This window comes from Vespa mandarinia, chromosome 18 (genome assembly GCF_050613455.1).
Source record: "Vespa mandarinia isolate Hongniang chromosome 18, ASM5061345v1, whole genome shotgun sequence".
NCBI classification, from domain to species: domain Eukaryota; kingdom Metazoa; phylum Arthropoda; class Insecta; order Hymenoptera; family Vespidae; genus Vespa; species Vespa mandarinia.
In genome coordinates this window covers 333,545-350,990 of record NC_140827.1, presented here as the reverse complement: position 1 = coordinate 350,990, position 17,446 = coordinate 333,545, and the positions used below count along the sequence as shown (strand labels likewise).

Sequence of the window (17,446 nt, the reverse complement as noted above, 5' to 3'; positions counted from 1 at the left end):
ATTGGACTGGCAACCAAGTGACTGCGAATTTTGTCGTTTCCTTCTTATTTGAAATCCGGCAATCACTTAGTTGCTAACCCAATAGTATGTTTATATCCGTGAAATAGTTCGTCTGTGTGCGTAAATAGCCGATGGTCAAATTTTCTAAATATTTTCAAACGCAAAGAAATGCGTTTCACAGAAAAGCTACGGTAATGTAATACGTCATTTTAATAAGCTTTCGAATAGTATTGGAGTTTTTCACATATTGTTAAATTTTGGAAAAATTTATAATTTCTTATAGATTTTATAGATTAAAAAGATAGAGATTCTATAAGCAATATATAGCACATTGGTAAGCATCTAGACTGATAATTAAAAAAATGTTAGATTCGAGGCTATAAATAATTCCGATTATTTTTTTATTCTATCAATCTAAACAAAAATAATTAATAAATTTACTCTTTTTCTCCTCATTTTAAAATTTAGTACGGTATTGCTATTCAATCTCTTATATTTATTTCCTTCAATGATGATTGAATTTCTGACAGTGATCTCTGCTGAATAGGACACAGCAGTATAATTTTGTTCGATGACATGCGTATGAAGTATATATATTATAGTGAACATAGATATATATTATTTTTAAAAAAGATCAAAACACGAGTTCGTTTCCACATTACGAGATTTTTCTCTCAGTGCTATTTTGTTATGGTTCCCTCTATAGGAGTTCATTTCATATTATTACTATTACTATTACTATTACTATAATAATAATATGTAATATAATAATATAATAATAAGAATAGTAATAAGAAAAAATAGAAAAAAATACTTATATTATCTACATCATGACACATATGCTGACTGTAATTTATGGTAACAAAAGGAGTAGAAAGCGTCATTATATGTGATGATTTTATGTGCGAACTCTCAACAAATCGTGTCCTTGATAATTTCAACGCATGACTACCCAAGATAGATACGACTAACCCTTTGCACTCTAAGTAATTTTTAATAAGACCTTTTAGCAACTCTAAGTTGTTTTTACAATAAGCTACCAGCTACTTTAGGTGTATTACACCAGATTGATTAGAATAAGCAGATGTCGAAATATCTCTCTATATGTATAAAAATACAAAGTTATTTATAATTGCCGCCGCAGCGACGACAATGGAGTGGAGAAGAAAACAACATATCATGAAAAGTAGGTTTTCACCTGCTATCATAGTCTTATTATCTTATGGTCGTTATGTATATTTTTCAATATTATTTCTTCACTACGATAAGTCCAAGCTGATTGCCTTTATTGTTATAATATAAAATGTAATAAATAATATTTAGATGTATATAAATAATATTAAAGTTTATTTTTATTATTATTATTAATAGTATTATTAGTATTAGTATTATTATATTATATTTTATTATATTATATTATATTATATTATATAATTATTCTTATCAGTAGTAGTAGTGATAATTGAAGCAGGATAGAGTAGACTAATACAACAGAAAAAACCATATAAAAAATAGTGTTGGGAGTTCTACCTGATAGTGTGGAAATGAAATTATGTTTTAATTTGTATAAAAATAATATAATATATAAGTATTCATTAATTATTTTTAAGAAAATATTCGACAAATTCTTATTTTTTATTGCAGATTTGTATAATTCTTAAATGTTAATTATATTTATTATTTTCTATGGATTTATCATGAAATAATTTGAAAAAGTTACGACTACATCGTATCTAACACGAACTACTGCGAGATAAACGGTCCCATCAAAGAAATGTATACACATAAGAGCATGAAAAGTGGAACTTCACATTTTACTTCCTAACGCAACTATCTATGATCCAACGAAACCAATTATTATGCATGCGTGAGAGGGGAATAACTAACCCGATACGATAGATGCACGGTGGCGATAGACACCGTTGCTTGTATCCTAGTTCATATTTTGGCCATACTTGTCGCTAAGATCGCACACAATTAGTGCAAAAGGTAGTTAACGTAAAATTCAATTAATAGTTTAAGTATTGGCAATACCAAAGGTCAATTTGTAATTTATTTTATTTTATAAAAATAACAATGACGTTGTAGTTAACCAATGCTTTGGCGCAATAGTCGCAATTATGGCGATTTCGTTGCGAATGTAACGCGTTCTCTCGCAATACATATAACTAACCGCCTCAGCGCCAGTAAATGTACACGTGGGAAAATAACCAAACAAAGTGAGAAATAACAAAGATGCCGAAAACAAAGTAAACGATAAAGATGCCGGGAACACAAAAGAAATCATTTATTCTTTCATGGACTCTTCTAGAAGTCAAAGTCGTAGCTGCTGGAAGACACAGTCTGATTATACCTATTGTATATCGAACAAAGCTAAATACTACTATTGTTATTTGATGTGCAAAGTTTCTGCGCGTAAACTATAAATGACATTTCTTATAATTAGATCGAACATTAGATTGGATTAGGGCTGTATATGAATAAGGTATAATTTACTTATACATTTTTATGTAAAGAATTCAAAAAGTACACAATAAGTTAATATGATATCCACGAATGTAATCATAGTGACTTCTTATCCTTCGAAAAAATGACTTGCGCGAATGTCACTATCGTGGCGTACCTTTCAAAAAGATAATATGCGAAAGCCATTATAATGGCATTTACTAGCTAAAATGTTAAAAGATCACATGCGATAGGTACGGCGTAGAACGAACCAGTTGCGAGAATGTTTTCACTTGAGCGTTAACGAAGCTGTGTTTATTTGGTTTGAATAACAAGTACCCATCGTCACGGAAAAGTTACAAAGAATGCCCAAAGTGGATAAGGTAAAATGATTATTATTCATTAGAATATTTTATTTTATAATTATAAATTATAGTATACACAACTTATAATTGTAATATTTATTCATAATTAAAATTTTTTTAGGTGAAAAACAAAACACCCGAGAAAATTTAAATCATAGCAAAACAGCTATTAAGAGAAAGAAAGAAAAAAATCTTTATGCAATAATGTTAAACCTATCTATACTTTTACATAGAGAACAATTCATTTGTAAGTATTCCCTTTTAGCCACCTAAGCAGAAAATATAAAATCTCCATAAATTGGCTGATTATCAATATGGAAAATGAAATATCTATGACTACAATATGTGTACAACACATGTATACAAAAAATAGTACATTTTATAGCTTAGTTGTATTAGAAATATTTCAAGGTTTTATATGTCCAATTTATTTTAAATCTGTATATGAACGTGCGCTAGATGTTGATCATAGAAACATTACATTATGGCTATATTATATTGAATTAGAAATGCGCAATAATTATGCCAGAAATTTATTAGATCGTGCAGTCACAATTTTACATACAACAAATCAATTTTGATATAAATACACATATATGAAAGAAATGTTAGAAAATATTACTTGTAAGATTTGAAATAAAATTAGGGATTATTTTTTTTATCTAACTTGATTTTATAGAGATTTATTATATAAATACGTCTAATTTTTGAGAGATGGATGGATTGGAGACCTGACTAACAGCCATGGCAAACATATATTAAATTTGAATTACGATATAAAGAAATAGAAAGAGTTAGGTAGAGATATATAATTGTATAGGGAGATATATAGTTTTGTAATAAATGTAGGACGCAAATTTTATGAAGATGTTATAAACTTTTTCGAAGATGAGATCTTAGATGCAAAGCTATTTATAGCATTCGCAAGATTTGAAGGACAGAAAGAAGTATTAGTTTAAGATAACAATATATTCAGTATCTCTGTTATAATAAGTATAATATTAATATTTCTCTGATAGCATGATACAGCAAGAATAATTTCTAAGTATGCTTTAGACAATTTTTCAAAAGAAAGAACAAAAGAAATATATAATGCATATACCATACACGAAAAGAAATATGGTGATTTTGCAAGTAATTCATACTATAAAGATTAAGATTTATTTAATACGAAATATGAATTAAAAAGTTTTAAGTATTAATATTAATTTGTATAAGTTTATAAAAAAATAACACAAATTTCATAACATTTTTAAATAGGCATTGAAGATGTAATAATTAGCAAAAGAAAATATCAGTATGAGCAAGAAGTCAAGGAAAATTCTTCTAACTATGATGCTTGGTTTGACTATCTGAGATTAGTAAAATCTGAAGAAAATCATAATGTCGTAAGAATGTATGAACGAGCTATAGCAAATCTCCTTTCTAATAAGGTAATGAATATTTATATTTTAACAATTCTGAAGTCAAATTGAAGTTCCTTTCCATTAAATAAATTTTTTATAGGAGCATGGAAACGATATATCTATCTGTACATAAATTATGCTTTGTATGAAGAAATTGACATAGATAGAGATTATAGATAGAAATATACAGGTATATAATAAAATTATTGTTATATATGGAGAGATAACTTTATATTAGGTTGGTGCGTATGAAATGTCGGATTTTCTTTAAATGTGAACGTTTGTTTCCCTGTTTTTGTTATGCTTTTGTTTTTTACATAACCTGGTTTATAGTCGTACTGTCCATTGCCAGAGTCACATTTTAGCAAAGAAGATTTTTTCAAAAGTGTTCCCTTTTGTTATTTGCTTTGAATTTTGGACCGATATGAATTCAACCGATATTCGTGTAATTTTCTTATATAAAACTTGGTAATAATGCTGCAAAAGCTGTACGCAATATAAACCAGGCGTTTGGGGAGAATACTGTGAACGATCGAAAAGTGCAGCGTTGGTTTAAAAAATTTCGGTCTGGTGATTTTTCCCTGCAAAATGAACCGCGTGGAAGGCTCGAAACGTCTGTGAAAAATGATGCTCTGAAAGCAGTGGTGGAATCCAACTGTTTCTTCAAGGGAACTTGCTGCCAGAATGGAAGTTAACCATACAACAATATTGCGACATCTTTCTGAAATTGGCATGGTGAAAAAAATGGATAAGTGGATACCGCACGAATTAACCGAGCGAAATAAGCTGGATCGCTTGAACGTATGCTCATCATTGCTAACCCGATTTAATCGAGATCCATTTTTCGATTGGATCATTACTTGTGATGAAAAATGGGTTCTTTACGACAATAGGCAAAGGTGTACTCGGTGTCTTGATAGGAATGAGGCTTGTGCTCATACTCCACGGCCATCACTTCATTCACGGAAAATTTTAATCACAGTTTGGTGGAATGTGACTGGAGTAATACACTACTCATTCCTTCGAACTGAAATAACAATTACAGCCGAAAAGTATTGCCAGTACATTGAAGAAATGCATGAAAAATTGAAAATTTTACGCCCATCACTTATTAATCGGCATGGCCCAATATTTCTCCACGACAACGCTCGGCCGCATACATTGTACAAAACAATTGAAAAATTAAATGAATTAAAATATGATATTTTGCAGCACCCACCTTATTCACCGGATCTTTCACCAACCGACTTTCATTTATTTAAACATTTAGAACTGTTTTTACGGACTAAACACTACGAAAATGAAGACAGTCTGATAAATGCCATATCAGAGTTCATTGATTCTAAAGATCAGAATTTCTTGAAGACAGGCATCTATGCATTAAAATCTCGTTGAGAAAAGTGTATTGAAGTAAATGGAGCATATTTTGATTAAATAAACAGCTTTTGGAAAAAGATATGCAGTTTAATATATTCACTTAAGAATCCGACATTTCATTCGTACCAACCTAATAATACTTTATTGCATATAAAGATAGAATTTTATATTTTTTTATTTTTTAGAATCTGTTTAGATCTTATTCTACATAAACATTTCACATTTTCTAAGATATGGCTATGTTATGGATATTTCGAAATGCAACAAAAAAATTTGACTGTAGCGAGAAAAACATTAGTATGCTATTATTATAATAATTTTTTTTTATTATTTATATGTATTAAATTTTTGTATTTTTAAATATTTAATTTAATTTATTTTAAGTATGGTATTGGATGTGTATCCCAAAGACAAATTGTTCCGTGGTTACAATGATTTAGAGGTACAATCTAGAAAATTTGACAGATGCAGGATTCTGTATGAAAAATTATTTGAATTTGCACTTCAAAACTGCACAATGTGAATGAAAGTAAATTACTTTTCTTATAGTTACATTTATCTTATGTTTTATTGTAGTTATATTTATTTAATTGTTATGATGTCTATAAAGTTTCTAAAAGAATTAGAAACTTTATTAGGAGACTGACCGTCCTAAAGCTATTTATGAATTAGCTGTATCTTAGACGAATTAAGTTATATTTTTATAAATTACTACTAGATGTAATTAAAGCTGTCTTTTTCTTTTATTTTTATCTTTTATGAAAAACATGTTTAATATTTTTGTTATTTTTATTATTTAGTTTGGATATACCTGAACTTTTATGGAAGTCATATATAGATTTTAAAATATCTCAGGATGAAACAGAAAATACCAGATAAAAAAAAAAACTTTAACTATGATCACTTCGATTATTTAGTGCAATTAACGATCGGCAACTATTTTTGATATATGCTTGATTATTAGGTTTGGAATATTTTACTTTAAATGCGACAATAAACATGCGAAATAACCTGCAAGTAATGATCTTCAAATCATTTTAAAACAATCTTTATACATTTCCAAGAAAAATATAATTTCGATAATAATCAATAATCATATTTGATTTTGAAACTTTTTCTATGATTACAATTCGCTTATCTTCCCAAATTAGCAGCAAATAATTTTTTTCTTTTTTGTCATTAAAGTAAAATGGATGCGTTTAGGATAAAATAAAAAAAAAGATTAACTAAGATGTGAATGAAGAGTATACGAAATTTAGAGACACAATTGAGTGGTCGAAAAGTAAAGTTAATTAAGAATAAAATAGTCAGTGTAATGCCTGATAAACAGACTTAGAGTGATAAAGGTTAAATTAAAATAAAGCAAATTATATTTGTGATATTGTAATATTTTTTACTTCATTTTAAAATATATTCAGGTGATACCATTATGTATGAAAAATAATAACGGTCGTGTTATGCGCAACCCTGACGCAACCTTGGCTGTGTATGATCACATGCATTCTCTTGGTCTAATTTTCAATTACATTCTCATACAAATAGGACTCAATTTCATCAATAACACGAGTGATATTGGCCTCTCATCAATCGTCAAGTGACTTACTGGCTGAAAAATTCAAAAAATTCGTTATTTTGCGAAGTGATCACATTATTTGCTAATCAAAATTATGTAATTTGGCTATTTTTTATGAAGCTATATTAAATCTATGCCAACAAATTGCAAACGATAGACAAGTTAAGAGGTAATATTATTAAAAAGAAGACGGATGAACAAAAAGACTGTTCTATCTTATTCACTTTATACGTTGTTAAATGAAAGCTACGTTTGCATTTATACATTTTACAATGTTTATTTAAATTTATACTTTAAAGAGAATTTTAAAAAGTAATTTATATTATTTTACCATATTTCTCCAGTTTTTGTTTTATGAAGTTAATTGGCAAGTGAGTAGTTCTTATAATAACTGCAAATAATAATGCAAATATACTCAAAATTATTCGTTTTATTGACAAAGAACAAATAGGTCTACGTTAAATCTAGTCAACGTTACAGACAATAGCTTCAATTCAAATAATAATAATGATTCATACTTCGTTAATTTTATCATATTGTTCTTCTTGTCAAAAATAATGCGTTATAATAATAAACTGGTGAAAATATTATTTAGAAGAAGCTCATTGATACACTTTTATCTACTTGCAAAAAGTATTACAATTCTTCGTTTTCCCTCATATTGCTATTATTATCAAATACATATAATAATAAACTAGTTATTGCACTACATTATTTTGAAGAAATTAATAGATATATTTATTTGATATTGTAAAATATAAGTTTTCCTGTCGAAGCGACGAATTTTCTGTTAGTTTTAAGACTATAGATTCAAATCTATGTAGATGTACAACCTACGTTAGTTTGATTATATACAATAAATACAAAAATATTTATAGTATTATTACAAGATATATAAACAGATGTTTAAAAATTTACTTATAAAAAGATATTTACAAATATTCGTACGTTATGTGTTAATATATGTTTAGATCTTTATTTGATAATTTATGTGCTCCATTCGAATTTATACTACTAATGAGTCACGTAATGTAAATTAATTTCCGTTGCAAAAATATTCTCTAATCACGCAAGTGATGATGACCATAAACATGAGACGGTGCGTTAACAATATTTTTTCACAATCTTTCCACGATGTAGGATCACATCTTCTTAGCCCTATATGTCATTGTAATCTATTTGGTACAAGCAATTCTTTTTACTCCTCAGAAGCATTTACAAACAATTCACATACTGTATCACGAAATAAAGAGAACAGGCTTTCATGTATTGGTGTGAAAATTATTCTTGAAGATTATCAGATAATGGCAAGAAACGATTGAACACAAAGTTGTTTGTCCAATATCGTTCAAGATGTATGACTTCAGTGATAATGCGAAAGAAAGAACAAAATGCGCCTTAAAAAAACTGACATTTCTCCCGAATCATCGAATCGGTATGTACGTTTGTGTAATAAGTACGGCGCGCAAAACTGATAATGAAACATCAATGTATATTTCCTAATTTTTATAGAACAACTAGTTTAAAGAATTACGGAATACGTATTGCGTAAAAGAAACGAAATGTGCGATAGACGTTGTAGATAGATGTTGGGATTTTTTTCATCCTTGATAAACGTTACGTGCATCATTTTTTGTATCTGTCTGAAACAATTCATTATAATAATAAAGTGGTGATAATATTATTTAAAAGAAATTACTAGATATATTTACATTATATTCCAAAAAGTATTGTAAATCTTGCTCCTTCGTTGATTTTTCCATATTGTTCTTGTTACCTAAAACAATGCGTTATAATAATAAACTGGTAATAACATTATTTAAAAGATAATATATATATTTACATCATGTTATAAAAAGTATTGCAGTTCTTCGTCCTTCTTTCATTTATCTGATCATATTGCTCTTACTGTTTAAAACAATGCATTATAATAATAAATTGGTGATAATATTATTTATTGTAAATATCATTATAAGGATTCGATGGAAATAATAATGAATTTCTAAATATATATTATAATTAAATAGTTATTGTGTATATATACAATCAAATAAAATATTTTTGAATAAAAACAGAATATGTATGGTCAAATAAAAAATAGCACACTGTACCCAAAGTGGTCTAAAAGAAGTAACATGCAAGAGGACTACAGAAACGTATTCGTTATATAAACATTTCATTATATAAAATAATAATTCTCATAGATTATAATTAAATTAATGAGATTATATATTTGTTTAAAAGAATAATTTTTTAAAACTCTATTGCTTGATTTTTCCAAGTAACGTGATGAGTTAAAATTAGATGTAATTCATATACGTTATTTTCTCGATATAGGATGGCGAAACAAGCATATCTGCATGAAATCTATGCTCCATGTTGCAATGGTTTACAGCATGTATTCTCCTGATTGCAATTTATGTTTGATTGTAATTCGAAAGATGAATTCGAAAGATGAAGATTTTCTACACGATATTCTCGTTTCCGATTTTCAAAACAAGTTTTTATATGCTTGAAAATTACTTTTGCAAATTATTTTTTTCTGGATGATTTTTGCAAAGAAGATGATATTTTTCCAATATCGTACATAAAAATCTCATGTAAAAAAACTTTATCTTTTGAATGAGGTCTTAAAACTTCATAGTGTAAATTTTTGCAAACACACAGAGAGAGAATTTTTTTAAGGCTATTCATCATCTTTCATTCGAAGTAGGTGTGAATTCGATGATTGATATGGTACATATAAATATCTTTCTTTGATAGGGTCGTACAACACACGACCCACATCTATTTTACGATAAATACATAAATAATAATAAATATAATTAGAATAATAATTATAATAAGTAGTATATAAATTTACGATATAAAAACAAGATTTTATCCAATATTTTGTAAAAAATAATAATTAGTGAATATTTAAATATTAAATATTATTGCAGAAATCAAAATATGAGTTCATTTCCATACTACTTATGAGGTAAAACTCTTAGCGCTTTTCTTAAATGGTTTACCCCATAGGACTAATCCATTCTGTACTACAAGTATTACTATTATTACTACAACAAATAACAATGTAACATAATAATAGTAATAAAAACATATTTGAATATTATGTACATTATATACATTCTACCTTTTAATAGAAAAATCATTGGTGACATGGTACTATTTGGATATCTAGGATAAACTTTTATAAGTACATTGTATTTTTAAAATACACGTTGGAAGAATACGAGTTTTACAGGAATAAACGATTTCAGGCAGAGGGTACTTGTCATGAAAAATCGTAAGCTTCCTTCTATTCTTCCTGATTGAAAGCGGTAATTTCTTTCAATCTTATCATTCCTTTTAATGTTCAAATAAAATAATACTACTTGATATGTATTGCGTCGTGTAGGCGCTGCAACTACATTTTGCTGCAACTACCTAGAACTTGTTGATCGTCTGGCATCCGGTTATAAAGGATAGGCGACCTCGTGAGGCGTCAGCTTCCTTCCTTTACGTGTTAATTGGCTTCTCCTTACGCTTCTCACAGAATCAGTGTCTCCAGAATCAGGTTCGAAGTACTAAAATGTTTAGTGTTGTGTCGGGTGGGCGCAACTACGAGAGCGATTTTAGATGTGCGTCCCGCACCGGACCATCTATGACAGTCGATTTGCACGGAGAAATATCCTCCGTCTGTCCGAGCTACAAGCCCACTGGTCGCGATGAATAAGAGCGGCGGCACTAAGCTAGGATACCATTGAAGGGTGTCAGAAAAATACCGCTTGTCGCATTCCCGCAGATTAATGGAAATTAATGGCGTTCTTTTAAAGGAACATGTGAAACTAGCGAGGTAGATGCGCGTGTTGAAGTTGATTCGATATATATTTGATGAAATAAGTTACAATTGTTTATGTGTTTCGTGTAATGATGTGTAGGTAGTTGTACTGGCTGATTCTGAATAAGACTTGATAGCTTAGATGTCGTGAGTCTAAAAAATGTAACTTACCTGATTTTTTGGAAGTCTAGAACTATCCACACAGACTGTAATGAGATCAGGAAAAGGAATAAAAGGGCGGAGTTAAAGTATGATCTGAGCATGGAAAGGGAAAGAATAAATGTCCATTGGTCGTGGATAGTTCAATGAAATGTTTAAATATTCCATGTGTGCCCCCTTTGTTCTAATGGTCATGTAGAGTGCAGAGTGTCAATAGATATTTTAAAGCTAGAAGTCAAATAACCCTTGACTTGTCGCGCCTAAGAGTCTACTTTCACTATTTACTTATTGGCCGGCTTGACATATTATCGAAACCCAGATGCATATTACAGAAAGCCCAGACAAAGATGGCCATATGTTTTTTATCTATGCGTTTTGTTAGCTAATTTCGAATAAGTTCCCAAGAGTAAACATTTCCAATGGTGATACATAACCTTTAAGAGAAAGTACTGTGAACAATGGAGAGATACACATGTGCGTCAACACCACTGTCCCAGTGACATGTAAAAGATTCTTTACTTGGTACATATATCTATCAGAGTATTAATTAGTTAAATTAAAATTAAACATGCCCAATTAATTAATTCTTTACTTGGCAATTTTTTATTAATTTTAAGATGCCATGCACTACTAGATTCATACTAATAATAGCACCTTTGCATTAAGTTTAATATAAGCCGTAGGTTCACTTTTGTCACTTATAATTTTAGTTATATACAAATTATATAATTAGGTCACATTATTATTTACGTCCAATATTAAATTGGTTATATGAAACACAATACATTTCCAATTGTATTTCGTGAAAAATACTAATTGTTCTTATATCCTGTACGTAGTTTCGTTTTATCACTACGACAATATATGCGATTTTTACACTTTTTAAGACAACCAAAAATATAAAACTACTCTTCGTAAATATATTTTTGTAATTATTCCATGTTAATTTACAAAGGTGAATCGTTTACAGTAACAACAGTTTGAGTATTTTGTCGCTATATGATGGTGAAATCATTTTTATTCAATCGGAGATACTGGAGCTACTATAATTATGTACTATATTATTGTGGCATTTTGTTTTTTCAACTAATAATTACGGATCATGATAAGCTTCCGATGCATGTTGCTGTTCCTTTCGCCGATCAACTTTTTATATTTCAATACATGCATTTCAACGCTACAACGGAAATTCTACTGTAGTATCAATAAATAAACATTTTTGAAATATTCATGATTGCGGAAGGTCGTTTGTGTACGGTTTATTCAATCGCAGTAATATTTGTATCGAGTATCAATTTGATCAATGTATAAATTTTTTTTAATCATAAAACCAACTAACACTTTTTAAACACTGTTTAAAAATAATATTTTCTGTTTTTCTCAAACAGTTGAATTATCCTGAAATGTTCATTTTATTAATAAATATGTAGAATAAATATATTTCTTTTGTATTTCAAACGTATTCCTAACACATATTCAATTGCTATTTTTTCCTTTTTCAGCGTTGAAATGTATTGATTTATTTTCAAAACAATATTATTATGTATCATAAATTCAGATTATATTCTTTATAAAAATAATTATCTTAAAAGCCATGTAATTAACAATTCAAACATAGTAATATTTTGGAAATACTAAAACTGGACCATCTGACATGATTTATTTAATTGATCATTTCGACGGGTTACAATTTCTTTTTCAAAAATATTCTAAATTCAAAAACGAACTATTATCCATTCGAAATTTTGAATAATAAAACGAAGTCCACGGTAGGACTTTTAATAGAGCTCGCCAGCGTTATCATAACGATAACGACTATGAATTTAATTTAACTTTAAAACAAAGAAAAATGAAAAATGTATGAGATTCGACTTCAAAAAATCAAATAATTCTACTCGCGTACGTGGGGCAATGTGGAGACGGAGACGGAATGTTACGTCGTCTCAATTTTTCAAATTTACTCTTTTATATCCATCATCATAAGAGCATTTTGCGTGAAAATATTGTAAAATTAAAAAAAGACTAAACACTATTCTCGGAAGGTTCTTGTGAATCTTTGAAAATAAATTAATAGCCTGTAGATTCTCTCGTGAGCCACGTTTCGTGGGGGCCTCTTTGGCATATACTCTCTTCTTTGCTTTGTGCCCTAATCTAATTGGTTATCATTCAAAACTGTAATAGAGAAATTTTATTTCAGATTATAATATATAGAAGGAAACTTTAACATACTTGAAAAGCTACACACTTGGAAAGCGAAAACCTTATATCTTTAGATAGTAATTGATTACTACGTTTTCGAGAGATCTTTTCATAGCATAAGAAAAACGGAAACTAGTATATTAATTCCAGAAAATTCCGAATTAAAAATTGATTTACATATTTTTAGACCTATGGGCTGTGATTCTACCAGTTTTCTTTTATCAATGACTACATTCTTTTTTAACTCCAGTTTTTTTTAACATTTATGAGAAATTTATCATTATTATATGAAATCAATATTACATTATGAAATAGAATACTTCGCAAAAGAAAACTTCGTTAAAATTAGATGACGTGGAGTTTCAACCGGTCATTGACATTGGACCAATTATTGAGATATGAAAAAGTAAAGCTATCCATAGAAAATATCCTTATCAACTTAGTGGTAATGGAGTAAACAAGAAAGCTTCAACGATCTGGTTGCAAAAGCTCAAATATTCCCTGAGACAGGTAATTTGCCATTGCAGTTCAAGATGAAATTATCGTGACAAAACAATAGCGGCGAGCAATCTTACACGAAGATATAGAAAACTGTCGTCGGTTTCGACATGGAATAGAACCCATAAAACTTGCTATAAACGAAGACTACCTCAAGCGGCAAGATGATGTAATTAAGATTATGCACCAAGAGCTGGCCATGATATGTAAATTCATCGAAGAAAAAAGCCCTATTATTAGTGTGAAACATATGAAGTTCTGGTCAATTCCAACTTCAAATTATATTGAAACTAGATGATGAGCATTGATCATACGATCCTTGAAAATCGGTCGGATATAATACGGGTTAACAAGATTTCGAGGAATTGCTGGATTTTAGATGTGGCCATACCTCTTATTGTACACATGCACAGAACATATGAAGAAAAAATTGCGAAATATGTAGACCTGACGCGCGACATAAAGCAGCGTGAGAGACTAAATAATATTAGTTGCCCCAATCATTGTATCCAGTACAAGAGTCATCGAGCAAATTTTAATCGATGAGCTGAAAAAATTGAAGTGCGTATATCTGTTACAAGAAATGTCGAAAGCAGGTATACTGATGTCATGTTCTGATAGTAGTAAGCATGAAAAAAATAATACAAATTTTGATAGTTATTGATACAGTCAGGTCAAAGACGAATCATCTACGCCGACCTAGCAACTTGCCTTGTTTTTGGTTAGCAGCGGAACCCTTTACACTGGATGAGGCTTATTTATTATTTTATCCGTTAAGAATGATAACTTTGAAGAATTCATCTACTTAAAGATTCTTCTAGGTACTTCTTCGAATCGAATTCGTCTTGAGAATTAGCGGACGCGACTGTACCGTCTATGCGCGTAAGTACATGCACATACAATTTTAAGCATACAACTTTAACTTCAATGTTTCGGTATTTTGATCTCGAATTAGTATTTGATATCGTAGACTAAACAGACTGACTGACTATAGATTTGTCTTAATTTCGGCCTCTCGAAACTTTCTAACTCGACAGATTAATTAGATGGAGTTGGACAGATTCGCAAACTTATGTTTGGGACAGATTCAAATTCAAAATTTACTAATTAATTGACTTTAAATCATGAACGTTACTTATGGGATATATATTCTCGAAAAAATTAGGAATTGAAAACTGACGAAATTGTAATACTAATACATGGGTCCTCACCAGATTTTAGAAATAGTTCCCTAAAACAATGATAAGTTACAAATATGAAACCGTACTAAGGTAGTGAACATGAATAAACTAAGATGTTCTAAAATGAAATAGATTAAGGTAATTGTGTTACAGAATTTATGGGGCTTCTCGGCATATTAATAACGCTCATAGGCACCATCAGCGGATGTGTTCCCCTTTTGGGGTATGACTGTGGGGGAGCCTCAATGAACATCACGACAATTTCACTGCTGGACACGGGGGAATGCACTACCTCATTGCACGCACAAAATGCCACAGAAGTGTACATTCAGCTTCTGCAATTAACGCAATACAACAAAACACATGTGCACCAGTGCGGAATAGAACTCGACGATTTATTATTGTGGAATGTCATCGCATGTCTTAGTTGTGCAAAATGGACGGAGAGTGTATCTTATGGACCTAACAGCTGAAGCATGCAAAGCCGCCTTCAATACAGGCATCATGGGAATATCGCCGACCTTGCAAGTATCAGGTTTACGGTCCAATGTCACGGAGTATCGAAGTGCTACGCTTACAGGATAAATCTCAACAGACGTTAAGTGCTCTGGAACGCAGTACGCCAACCTCTACGGCACATGGGACAATATAGCGGTGCAGGTAGTAGTGAAAATAAAGATTTAAAAATATTACACAAGAGTCAAAATTAAATAGGACAGTATAGTACTAAGCAAAGGTACATTGTGTGTTTTTACGGACGGTACATGTGTTACTGACGAGGAAGGGAACGCATTTTGAACTAGACCTGACTCATCGTGTAATTTCGAACATTACAACGTACTATATGAGGGACTAGCCATAAAATTAGAAGCGACAAGCCGTATAGAAATATATCCTGACATCTACACTATAACGACACAGGCCGTCACGTTTACCTTGGAAAAGAGGGCGGAAAACCACTTGTGCGGGTACACTCTGTTATGGAGCGAGCACCCGAAGTTATTCATCTTGGAGAAGCAAAAAGGAAAGACCTTCGCGTCAAGTGCAAGATTATCAGTTGAAAATCTTGAGCTGTTCGCCTATGTGAACTCGTAGTTCGTGTACCTAGAAAAATACATGAGAAGCCACATGCTTTGTATAGTGACGTTATCAAACAAAAGTGTGATTTGGAGAAACGTACTTAAAAATGCATCAGCACTGGCGACTCTTCGACCAGATGACTTCGCCTAGACTATCATGAAGGCAGCAGGATATATGGCCGTAACGGTGGGAGAAGTGATACCCATTGTAAAATGCACATCTGATCCCGTCAGCGTGAGAACATCAGAAGAATGCTATCACGAGCTACCAGGTTATCACCAAAACGACAGCCTCTATCTGACACCTAAGTCGACAATACTAGTAAAAACTGGAACCATTAGGGATTGCAATGCGTTGCTTCCTCCAATGTATCATTTAGTGGGAAACTGGTACAGACTAACATCAAAATCCGTGGAGGTACTCACTCCCCAAATACTTCAACCATTGACGAAACCATCATGGAAATACATAGTCACAAATAATTTAATGAGAATATAATGGTATAAACTCTCAACAGGACTTGGAAAATTTACACGATCGTATTATGTTCCCCGTCGAAAGACCGGGACTCTTAAACATTATTGCCAGAGGAGCTACGGGACACAGGAGCTACGGAAATCACAGACGGTGCGAACTCGAAATTGTGGCAAGGTTTCCTAGCTTTCGAATCAGCTAGAGCGGGATGTATTGGACTATTTGTTCTAATCAAAGGAGTTAAGTTGTATGTTTACGCCATGATTCGAGGCTACGTACTCCATGAATCTATGGTTGGAACCTACACCTGTTGGGGGCCGTCTGGTGTTAGTTAACACATCTGCTTTTGCATCTGAAACGACCGCAACAGCAATATGGAAAGGGAACTGCAACGGCCAATGAAAGTCATGATACCATTGAAATAAGAGTGGACAAACTAGAAAGTGATGTGACTCCGATCCCCACCGCAAGAGGAGGTGCGAGATTCCCAAATTTAGAAGAAATCCTGGCTGCTCGCAAGAACGAGTCGTTGGAATTCGAAGATATCAAACGACTCAGGTAAGGGGGAAGGTGTCATGACGCTGTCTGACGACGTGTAGGATTCATCTATCAAGAATAGAAAATTACTAATTCAAAATCAAAAGGTCGGTTACTCTACTGTCGAAAATTCTACTATCGGTATCTCTACTATCGATAATTCTACTACATGATACAACTCATAACAATTTATTAACAAAGGATTTATCTCTGTAACTTTGATACGCGAAAATAATAAAGTCAAACGATAAATCCAAGACACCCTTATCACAAATGGCGAGACCACATCCGGTGATTATGAATTCTATCACACAGCGTTCCAAGTATTG

General features: G+C 31.0%; 1 pseudogene; it reads left to right on the top strand.

The window, feature by feature from the left end:
- Nucleotides 1-3,124: 3,124 nt before the first annotated feature.
- On the top strand, nt 3,125-15,678 carry LOC118445618 (crooked neck-like protein 1; annotated as a pseudogene).
- Nucleotides 15,679-17,446: the final 1,768 nt, after the last annotated feature.